Consider the following 12463-nt stretch of genomic DNA (forward strand, 5'->3'; position numbering starts at 1 on the left):
TCAGAGGTACGGCCAGACCTGCAGGCATTCCTCGTCCTACCTCCATGTAGCGTGATTTCCGAAGGTTGAGCACACTGCCTGCCACCGCCCCATACTGGTGGAGCCAGGAAAACGCCGTGTGTATTTCGTCACCAGACCGTGCTAAGAACATCACATCGTCGGCGTATGCACCACATCGAAAGGTTACGGAACGGAGGGTGAGTCCTTCTAAGCGTCGCCGTAGTCCGTGAAGAGCTGGTTCGAGGGCAACGGCGAAGAGCATGGCAGAAAGAGGACAACCCTGCCGGACGGACCTGTTGACACGGACGGGGGCGGACCGACAGCCGTTGATCATAATCCTCGTGACAGCCCCATGGATCAATCGAAGCACAACAGACGTCGTCAGACGCGGGACACCGATGTGTTCCATAACAGCACGCAGGAAACCATGGTTAACGCGGTCGAAAGCATGGTCGAAGTCCAGCGCAACAAGAGCGCCTTGGAGGCGGCCAGTTTCCATGAGCGCCACCACGTCTCTATAGGTGCTTAAAGTCGTAAACACATTAGTGGCGCCCCCGAGGCAGGTTTGATCAGAGTGAATGGCCGCCATTACCGTAGGTTTGAGCCTCTCACGGAGCATGCGTGTCAACAGCTTATAGTCAGTGTTTAGCAGTGTCAACGGGCGAAAATCAAGAGGGCGACGGCCTCCGCCGGGTTTGGGCACAGGGATCAAGAGACCCTCAGTAAAGTCAGATGGTACCTGAAAATCGGCGTCCAGGAGTTCACTGTACATCCTGACCCACATTGGGCCCATGAGATCAGAGAACCGCTTGTAAAATTCAAGAGGGAGGCCGTCAGGGCCAGGCGTTTTGTTGGGAGAGCCACGCAACAGAGCCTCTCGCAGTTCTTCCAAAGTCACCGCCGACAAGAGCGTAGCATCATCTTGTAGGTTCCGAGAGACTGGTAGGTCAGATAGGACTTCCCTGACCCCTACATTCATGTGGGACTCCCTCTCGTAAAGAAGTTTATATGACTGTGTGAACGCTCGGACGATATCCATTTGTGCGTCAACGCGTCGCCCGTCCTCCGTCTCAACCTCGGTAATGAGCTGCCTCTTGCGTCTTCGGCGTTCTTGAATGATATGGTGGAGGGAAGGTCGTTCACCACGAACATCATCAGTCGTCCTCGCTCGCACCCGCACACCCTCAAGACGTACGGCGTTGATACGAAGCAATTGTGCCTTGACGCGTTGTACTGCTGATTGTCGCTCTGGCGACGGCGGTTGTACAGCCAGTTCGCGGAGCGCAGTATAGTAAAAATCAGTAGTCGCAGTATACCAGCGCGCTCGGTCGCGTCCATAGCTGACTAATGTTCGGCACAGTGCGGGTTTTGCACACCGTAACCACCATTGAAGTACAGAACGGTAGGCGGGTAAACGCCGGTGGCAATTGCTCCATGTGGACTCGACTGCGCGTCTGCAATTTATCTCATCAAGAAGGGCCACATTGAGGCGCCACGGACCCCTACTTCGGCGGACGCGCTGGCGGGGAAGGGTGAGAGTACACACATATGCGAGGTGATCCGTGAACGCTGCCGGCCACATCTCAGCGTCGACAACGGCCGATCGTAGGCCGCGGGTGACGTAGACTCGATCCAAACGGCTCGCGGAGTGACTAGTAAAATAGGTGTGTGCTCGACGGTCGCCGTGTTGGATGATCCAGGTGTCCAACAAGGCCAAGTCCTGTACAAGTGCCTGGAGTGCCGGGCAGGTGGTATAGTGTGGCTCCTGGTCGGATGGGCGGAGCACACAATTAAAATCGCCGCCTACTACCAAGTGGTCGGTATTGCCCTGGAAGAGCGGGGCTATATCTTCGGCAAAAAAGGTGCGCCGTTCTCTCCTTTTGCCGGTGCCTGAAGGAGCATATAAGTTCACCAGACGTACTGTACCAATCGTGAGTGCGACCCCCCGGGCCGACGGTAAATAGGAGACATCAGTGGCCATTATCCCTTCCCGCAGTAGAATCGCCGTACCTCCGCCGCCCACATCTGCAGGCATAGTGTAGGCGTCATATCCGTAGGCATCGAGACAGAGTCCTGATCAGACTTCTTGAAGGAAAACAACGTCCAGATCCGCAGCGCGTAACGTATCCTTCAGCATACGGGTCTTGACATCAGATGTAATGCCATTGACGTTGACCGTGGCGAGGCGATATGCCTGGTCCATCAAGTCTCGGGAGGTGACCATGGTATGACAGGGGGGCAGTAGTCGTGACGTGGAGCGCCGGTCTTGCGAAGTGCTAGGCAGCGACGAGAGGTGCTCATGCCGTCCTAGGCGTCTGTCGCCGGCCGCGTAGACGCTGCCATCGGCATCGGTGCATCGTCTTGGTTCTGAAACGCATCCTGCAACTCCATCTCCTGCGCCCAGTCGCCCAGGGACGTTGACACCACTGGATCTCGAGAGGCAGACGGAGGCAAGGGTGCATCCCCGGTGTCGGAGCTGCGGTGATCTCCCGCATCCCCATGTGGTCCAGACCCAGCGGTAGTGGGAGAAGACGTCGAACCGTGTGAGACGGTAGGGTCGCCTGTGTCGGCGCGGTGGAGCGGTTGAGGCACCTCGTCATCCAGCGGTGTCGCCTCGGGCTGTTCTACGTCGTCGGTTGTCTTGCGCCGCTTCTTATGACGCTTGGGTGATTTCTGCTTACGCAGCCTCGCCTCTGTTTCCGACGTAGGGCAAGGGGAGGACGCTGCATCCTGTGCTTCAATTTCCATCGTACCGTCGGCGAGCCGTTGTGACGGTGCGCCGGGGTCCGACGAAAGGACATCAGTAGCATCAGCACTGAAAGACGCTTGGGGCTCCGTGGAAGCTACTGCAGGGTCCTCCAAAGCTCGCACCAATACAGTGGGGTCGTCATATACAGCTGGCGTCTCCCGTCTCGCCGCCGCAACATACGTAATCGGCAGAGAGGTCGGTGTCGACGGACGAATCTGGTCGGTCGAGGGTGTCTGCACGAGACGGCGTTGCAGGCATTCGGTACGCATGTGTCCCGTCTGGCCACAACCGGAGCAGGTTCTCGGCTGACCGTCGTAAATAATTATTGCCCTGCAACCAGCGATCGTGAGATACGAAGGAATATGGCGATGCAGGTCAATACGGACTTGTCGCACCCCGTTAAGGACGGGGTAGGTGTCGAAGGTCTTCCATTTTTCGGCCGTGTGGCCGAGAACTGTTCCATAGGGTCGAAGAGCAAGGGTGACCAAATCCGCTGGAACTTCAAAAGGGAGCTCAAACACGCGCACATTTTGGATTCCCAATCCAGCACGTTCAAGCGTCACCACACCCACGTTTCCGTCTGAGTGGCAGAACCGATAACTTGCCGTCGAGCGTCTGAGAAGTTTGTCACATGCTTCGTCGTCAGTGAACTTAAGATATACGACGCTGGAGACAATAGATAAGTGGATACCGATCAGCTCGTTAGGATCAACATGTACCACATCGCGTAAAAAACGCTCTACTTCGTGGGCCTTGGGTCTAGAGTACGTAGTGTCGAACTGCAGCTTGATCGTGGCTTTCCGATACGAAAGAGCCATCGTGTGTCAGGAACGTGACGGCAATACGTAACACTAGCGCGCCGGCGCGGTAAACAACACACCCGGAAACGCGACACGGAGCGGCCGGGACGTACCGCACCGCTCCACAGCCAAAGGCCCACCTGACGTAAACCACCAACTGAGCTACCGAAGCACGACTCACAGCTTTAGTTCTGCCAGTAACTGTGAGTACCGGGCGTGAGTCGTGCTTCGGTAGCTCAGTTGGTAGAGCTGTTGCCCACGAAAGGCAAAGGTCCCGAGTTCGAGTCTCGGTCGGGCACACAGTTTTAATCTGCCAGGAAGTTTCATATCAGCGCACACTCCGCTGCGGAGTGAAAATCACAATCTGGAAACATCCCCCAGGCTGTGGCTAAGCCACGCCTTCGCAGTGTGTGTTCGGCAGGGCAGCAGTGCGCACCGCGCTCGGCCGTCCACGCCGCTGCGCGCGCGGAGTGTTTTGTTGACTTCCTCGTCACGGCGCTTCTCAGTCGAACACGCTCTAACGGCCAACTCTTACAGGAAGAACACTCTTAAGTTCACCTTCTCAAATGAATACGCACGACCCAAAGCACTGGCCGTCGAACGCTTCCTACGCGAAGACGTGAAGATCCCCCGTGACGAACTCATCGGCATACACCTATCGATCATTAGCAGTGTCGTTTATGTTAAGATGACTTCCAACGCTGCCTGCAATGAGATTATTTAAAGGACGCGACATGGACTACAATTTCGGCATTCCGACGGAAACGTCGGGCCTGTGGATGTCGACCATGCAGGACTTGGCCTTAAGACTATCCGTGTATTCGAACTGCCTTTCGAGGTGAATGAAGATGAAGTCATCGCGTCGCTAAGCCCGTTTGGAAAAGTCTAGATCCACGTAGCCGAGACATGGGCACAGTATACGACGTATCCGGTGCTTAATGGTGTGAGACAAGTCCGAATCGATCTCAAACGGCACGTTCCATAGTACATTTCTATCGGCGGCTGCCGTGCGGTGGTCATTTATAACGGACAACCTCGAATATGTTCCGGTTGTGGCAAAGAAGGCCACGTCCGTAATGAATGCCTGCAACGCCGCATCACACAACTAAGGCCCGACGATACGAACACCGACAGAACCACGACCACCCTTCCAGTCACCTATGCGGCGACACTGCACGTCCAGCCCACACAAGACGCCGTTCATGAGCGTCTCTCTGGTCCGATACACCCGGAGGCGTCCCAGCACCTTGGCACCGACGATGCCGCCCGTGAACATGTCCAACAGCCGGACACACCCACGCTAGAAGATCACAAGAATACTAATGAGAGTGTTCTGGAGAATGACGACCTCATCATAGCAACCGCGGCTTTTGTACCGGAACGACGTGAATCTCCTCCTTCCTCAGACACCGAAACTCATTGCCGAAAGCAGAAGTCGCCCAAACGACGAACAAAACGCCGCAAGACATCGGAATCGTCATTGAGCCCCCTCCACAGGACCAAGAGATGGCACATCACTCTGACGGAGAACACGATAACACTTTCTCCTCTGCCACGGAGACGCGTCATCCACAAGACGGTGAACCATCCAACAGAGATCGTGCGCAAGCCCCGCGCCCAGAAGCCATGGAACATAGCACGCCTGTTGTCACCGACGCAACTGAGCCGACTCGGCCGGCGCTGCCACCTCTCGCCGATGTCAAACCTGTCGGACATTTTTCATGGGCGGATGACACGGATTTCCCACCTCCATCTGATGCGGAAATGAGATCTGTTCCTGCGTTAGACCAACACTAAAATGGGGGAAGTTTCTACGGCGACTCCTGCGACTTCTACGGACTTCCAGCATGCAACACAACAAATCTCCCATCAGGCGTACCGAATAGCTACTATCAATACTAATAATATCGGCTCCCACGCTAAACTTCAACTGCTCCGTGACACGCTAAGAGCAGCGGACATCGACATCGCCCAGTTACAAGAACTGAGGACAGCAACTTGGGCTGGGTGTTATGGATATGAGACGTACGCCGCCCCTGCAGCTATGGAACACACAGGCGCAGCCATCCTCCTCCGAGAAGGGATTGCAGTTTCCGATGTCGCATACCTCCCAACAGCACGAGGGGTGGCCACAACAGTTGAAGAACACAAAATCATAAGTCTCTACGCCCCATCGGGCACTTATAAACGGAGGGATTGCTCCCAGTTCTACGCAGAAGATATCACACCTTTATTCCTCGGCCGATACGATCATCTCATCGTAGGTGGAGATTTCAACTGTGTTCTCGAGCCCACAGACCAATACCCCCATTTCACCGCATGTCCAGAACTTCGCTTCCTCGTCCTCCGCCTTCGTCTCCTCGACACTTGGCGAGTGGTACACGGCGACCGCCCGGGGTATACACACATTACGAGCCACTCCGCCAGCCGACTTGATAGAATATACATCTTTAACGCTCTAAAATCAGTTCACCTCGACGCGGAACGATGGCCGTCTGCCTTCTCGGATCATGACATCTACATCTGTACCATGAGCATACGGCGACAATCTATATGGCGCAGTGCAGGACCTTGGAAACTCAATGTCACGCTACTGAAGGACACTGAATGTCGACAACAGGTCATCGACACGTGGCACACCTGTGTTCAACGAATTATGCGTTACGAGACCACACTGCAGTGGTGGTTGCTGTGCGCCAAACCGGCCATTGACACACTATGGCAGAGCCAAAGCCAGGTGGAATCACCACACAACTGATTTTGTAAGTAGGATGTTTAGGTTTTTTTTATTGGTAACGCCGCCACCACGTAGCGTTCTGTATAAAAATCACTGGCTGTGCCGTGTGCAGTCTGTGGCTGGTTTGCATTGTTGTCTGCCATTGTAGTGTTGGGCAGCGGCAGCTGGACGCTAACAGCGCGTAGCGTTGCGCAGTTGGAGGTGAGCCGCCAGCAGTGGTGGACGTGGGGAGAGAGATGGCGGAGTTTTAAAATTTGTAAGAATTGGTGTCACGAACTGATTTATATATTATGACTATTAAGGTAAATACATTGTCTGTTCTGTATTAAAATCTTTCATTTGCTAACTATGCCTGTCAGTAGTTAGTGCCTTCAGTAGTTTGAATATTTTATTTAGCTGGCAGTAGTGGTGCTCACTGTATAGCAGTAGCTCGAGTAACGAAGATTTTTGTGAGGTAAGTGATTTGTGAAAGGTATAGGTTAATGTTAGTCAGGGCCATTCTTTTGTAGGGATTTTTGATAGTCAGATTGCGTTGCGCAAAAAATTATTGTGTGTCAGTTTAAGCGCAGTCGTGTATAAATTGTTCAAAGGGGACGTAAGAAACCCTGTCCTTTCCTTTTGTGTTATCCCACTATGTGTTTGTGTACCCTTGTGTATTTATGTTCTTCCTGTCTTTATATGTTCATCTGATAAGACTTATGTTGTAGAATTTTCTAATATTCAGCTACATTCACTATGATGAGGAATACTGTTATCCTCAAATATAATTTGCATTAATAATATGTCGTTTTCTTTGTAAATATGTTTAGAAATTATTTATTCTGTTCTGTTTTAATGCTGATGTGTGAAGTTGATGTTTCAAAACTTATTCTGATCTTTTATGTATGTACTTATGTCGTAAGTTTTGTAACACTGATGTATTTGCTATTTCGATTCTTTTGTAAAGCCTATACTACTGCAAATGTTATCTGTATTGTTATGTTCTTTAAAGATGTATTGTGTACCTTTGTTATTGCATTCTTATGTTATAAAATTGTAATTGACACCAGTTCATCAAATTAAGTAACTTGTAAATTACATTTCACTGCACACGTTTCTGTTGGTCATAGTATATGGACAATATGTGAGAAGTAGGGACCGATAGTGTTTGCACATGTGTTAATAATTCAGTAAGGGACTGGATAACAGCATTGCTGGTTCTAAGGACATTTCAAAAACAATTTTTGTGAGTGCACAAGTGGTGGTTATGGACTTGCTATATTATCTGCAAGACTCTTCAATGATGATTGTGCGCCTGCATAGTCAAACAGATGGCTGCTGGCCATCTCTACAAGGACTACAGTGGGTCTACACCTTTGATGACCCACCAATACCATTATTTCTACAAGGTCTACAGTGGGTCTGCATCTCTGGTGGCCCACCAATACCGTAATCTCTACCAGGACTACAAGGGGTCTACTCTGTGATGACCTACCTACCAATATTCTTCAAAACTTCGACTGACTCTGCTGTGGGTTTGCTCTGTTGTGGCCCATTACCAGTCTGCATGTCAAGAGTCAGCACTGTCTTTCCGTTGGAAGGACAACACTTCTTCAAGACTGCTTAGAAATCCACTACTTCCAAGTGCAATTTCTTTTATTGCTCAGACTTTGAAAAAAAAACACTGCATTTTTACTGTGATGAATGATCAGGACTGTCTATATGGACTGTGAGAATATTTTAGCTCTTGACCAACATTGTATCGATAAGTGTGTGCATTTCATTTCTTTGTTATTGTAATTATGAAAAAAATTTCAAATCTGTATTGGCCACTGCCCAAAACAATTTGTAAATTTTTTTGTGGGGAGCATGGGGGCTATGTAAGTAAGCTGTTTAGGTTTTTTTATTGGTAACGCCGCCACCACGTAGCGTTCTATATAAAAATCACTGGCTGTGCCATGTGCAGTCTGTGGCTGGTTTGCATTGTTGTCTGCCATTGTAGTGTTGGGCAGCGGCAGCTGGATGCTAACAGCGCGTAGCGTTGCGGAGTTGGAGGTGAGCCGCCAGCAGTGGTGGACGTGGGGAGAGAGATGGCGGAGTTTTAAAATTTGTAAGAATTGGTGTCACGAACTGATTTATATATTATGACTATTAAGGTAAATACATTGTCTGTTCTGTATTAAAATCTTTCATTTGCTAACTATGGCTGTCAGTAGTTAGTGCCTTCAGTAGTTTGAATATTTTATTTAGCAGGCAGTAGTGGTGCTCACTGTACAGCAGTAGCTCGAGTAACGAAGATTTTTGTGAGGTAAGTGATTTGTGAAAGGTATAGGTTAATGTTAGTCAGGGACATTCTTTTGTAGGGATTTTTGATAGTCAGATTGCGTTGCGCAAAAAATTATTGTGTGTCAGTTTAAGCACAGTCGTGTATAAATTGTTCAAAGGGGACGTTTCAATTTCTACTATAGCGCTCTACGTGAAGTCATGGATCAACCTCCATCCTCGGATCGTCTAAACGAAGCTCAGCGCATTAAGGCAAAGATTTTAACCTTGACCAGATGCCATCTAGAGGGAGCTATTGTACGAGCACGCAGCCAAGATAGGATTAACGGTGAAGAACCTTCTATGCATCATATTATTCAAAATGTTCGTCGACGCCGAGAGGCTTTAATGACAACTTAGGACTTACCTGATGGACGCTGGCTGACTTCGCAAGCTACCATTGTGGATGCATTCACAACGCACTATAGACTTTTCTATCAAGAGGATAAAAAATAAATCAAATTTCGTATGACTTTGGTGCTGATTTCTCACGTGGTTAATGCATATGTTCATTCGAAACTATGCATCTGTTCAAGTTTTGTTGTCTCCATACGTGTACACGCCATCCGCTCGATACAATTTGAAAGGAGACTCGTCCGACCAGATAGCATGTTTCCAGTGATCAACAACCCAGGCGAGGCGTAAAGCTTTTGTGTCGTGCAGCCATGAAGGGTACACGAGTGGGTCTTCGGCTCCGAAAGCCCACATCGGTGATAGTTCGTTGAATGGTTTGCACGCTGACACTTGTTGATGGCCCAGCATTGAAATCTGCTGAAGGGTTGGGTTGCACTTCTGTCATGTTAACGATTATGTTCAGTCGTCCATGGTCCCGTTCTTGTAGTATTTTTTCCGGCCGCTCCGACGTCGGTGATTTGGTGTTTTTCAGAAATCCTTGTATTAACGGGACAATCGTGAAATGGTTGCACGGGAAAATACTCACTCCATCGCCACGTCTGAGATGCTGTGTCGCACCGCTCGTACGCTAACTCCATTTTCAAAGTCATTTAAATCTTGATAACTTGCCACTGTAGCAGCAGTAACTGGCCTAACAATTGCGCGAGACACATCTTGTCTTATACAGCCGTTGCCCACCGCAGCGCCGTATTCTGCCTGGTTACATCTCGCTGTATTTGAATACCCATGCGTACACCAGTTTCCTTGGCGCTTTAGTGTAAAAGGCATCGTGCTCTGGACCTGTGAGTTGTGCACAGCCTCACTCCTGTCTTGTCAACTACTTTGTCGCGACGTAATCCATGCTCCCTGTAAGGGGACAGTTTTTTTCTGCTGTGGGTGAAGTAGTCATCGATCGGTACCAAGTCTCAAATATTTTCACCACTTCTGCGTAGCCGATGATTTTAAGGCGGATATAATAAGAAAAAAACACATTTAAGTGCTATGGCTTCAGGAAATTCTATAAAGTTGAAATTAAAAAAAAAACGCCTGACCGAAAGTTACTGCTGACATTTGCAAGTGGGACATGTTTCTCTTTTTTAATCAGCTCTTACAAATACATCGTAATACAATTGTACAATCCCTGACAGTCTGTTACAGTTGTGTCATGGGAATAGGCCGTGTCTCGGCACAGGCCAGAGTTTTCGTTTTATTGTCTAGTGTTCTTTTTCAACTAGGGGGAGCGGGGACAGTCTGGGACAATGCCTGTGGGCTGGCGCCCAGTGCCGGTGAGTTAATTAAATTTACATTTACGTCCCGTTTCATTTGGAGCGCCGCTCAGGGGCGTAGCAGGCTCTGTGTCCGAGTTGTCCACTGTTAGCGGCCCTAATGCGATGCAAAATCAATCATCAGCAAAATAATACCGATATTAATTCGACAGTGCTGCACGATGTAACCAATTACAATCGTCCAATCCATTAACGTCGGGCAAAATATTAAATCCTCTGTTTGTTTAATTTTGTATCAGTTTTTTAACCCATATCAATTAAACTTGTGTTTTAAACTCCTACTGACGTTTCTACGTAGTAGCTTTCGAAAATAATTCCATAGAGCTTCGGCGGGATATCTAGTAACCCTCGGATGATCCCACGATGATGATGTGAATAAAGTAACGCAATGAGAAGGAGCTGTTTCAGAAAGCCTGTGCATGTCTTTCGGTATTTAAGCATAAATTTTTTTCCGTGAATAGGTATAGTCGATTGCTTTATCGAACATGTTACATGGTAGACACACTGTCGGTAAGGAAGGATTTAGAACTTGAGGGAAGCGAGAGTTTTTATATCGCCCTATTAAAAACCAGGGTTTCAATGTTCTCCCGTTCCAGAAAAATACTAGCTATTCCGTTCGACTTCGTTCGGCAAACCAGGTCTCTAGAAGGTACTATGTGCTACATCGCTCCTTCCGGGGAGTAGTGACAGTTTTAGGAGAACTCGAAAGTAGAAGATGACAGCAAACGTGACTACCCGTGGGCCTCAGTTCCTGGTATTAGACCATCTGCCTTCTTGATAAGCAGCTGTAACTGATGTTAGGGCGTAAGATTCCTGACTTCATAAAGCATACTCATTAAATCAGGAGAACGCAGTTCGAGCTACGGATTCAGGTTAAAACTTTTTCCAACCTAGCTTAGAAAACTCCACCACTTGGTATTTCAGTATATTATTTATCATAAAAATTCTTAGAAGATTAAACCTAGGCTTACTGCTTTTGTAGGTCTAGTGCTCTACTGACTGAATTATCCAGAGGTGACACACGACCTGCCCTCACAGATTCACCTCCTCAGTACCTTATCTCCTACATTGTAAAGTTCACAGAAGTTGTCATTCATACCTTACCCGATTACCACTCCTGACTGAAAGTATAGCGCGTAGACATAGCTAAGGCAAAGCTGTGGGAAGGGTCTTGAGTCACGCTTGGATATCTCAGTCGATAGAGCACGTGCCCGCCAAAGGCAATGATCCCAGAATCAACTTCCGATCGGGCACCACGCAGTTCTAATTTTACAGGAAGTTTCGGATCAGCGTTCTCTCCCCTGCAGTGTGAAAATTCATTGGGTACAGTTATCGTATTGGAAGGATTGAAATAAAAGTGAAAAGCTGCACGCTTTATTCAAACTGTTACTGCCAAATTGTATCGTTAATCCGTCATATTCTGAAACTACCTGGAACTAGACTTTTGTAGTGTAAGTAAGCTGTTTAGGTTTTTTATTGGTAACGCCGCCGCCACGTAGCGCTCTGTATAAAAATCACTGGCTGTGCCGTGCGCAGTCTGTGTTTAGTTTGCATTGTTGTCTGCCATTGTAGTGTTGAGCAGCGGCAGCTGGATGCTAACAGCGCGTAGCGTTGGGCAGTTGGAGGTGAGCTGCCAGCAGTGGTGGACGTGGGGAGAGAGATGGCGGAGTTTTGAAATTTGTAAGAATTGGTGTCATGAACTGCTATATATATTATGACTAGTGAGGTAAATACATTGTTTTTTTCTCTATTAAAATCTTTCATTTGCTAACTATGCCTATCAGTAGATAGTGCCTTCCGTAGTTTGAATCTTTTATTTAGCTGGCAGAAGTGGTGCTTGCTGTATTGCAGTAGTTCGAGTAACGAAGATTTTTGTGAGGTAAGTGATTTGTAAAAGGTATAGGTTAATGTTAGTAAGGGCCATTCTTTTGTAGGGATTTTTGAAAGTCAGATTGCGTTGCGCTAAAGACTATTGTGTGTCAGTTTAAGCACAGTCGTGTATAATTGTTCTAAGGGGACGTTTCATAGTAGGATAGGAATGTGGCGAGCCGTCACTCTGCTGCCACGTGGGTGTGGATCATCACAATTTCCTCTGCTTCACCAACATTTTCATGTCACAGTAGGACATATATTCGACGTCTTCAAACATTTGTTATATACAGGGTGGTCTGAAAGAAGCTGAAAACCTTGTAAGAGT

At 48.5% G+C, this 12463-nt stretch overlaps 1 non-coding gene across 1 annotated transcript; it reads left to right on the forward strand.

Annotated features, from left to right (window-relative positions):
* Window positions 1-3773: 3773 nt before the first annotated feature.
* On the forward strand, window positions 3774-3848 carry Trnas-cga (transfer RNA serine (anticodon CGA)). Its single transcript has one exon. It is a non-coding gene; the product is annotated as a tRNA-Ser (tRNA).
* The last annotated feature ends 8615 nt before the right edge of the window (window positions 3849-12463 follow it).

Source organism: Schistocerca gregaria, chromosome 1 (genome assembly GCF_023897955.1).
Source record: "Schistocerca gregaria isolate iqSchGreg1 chromosome 1, iqSchGreg1.2, whole genome shotgun sequence".
Taxonomy (NCBI): domain Eukaryota; kingdom Metazoa; phylum Arthropoda; class Insecta; order Orthoptera; family Acrididae; genus Schistocerca; species Schistocerca gregaria.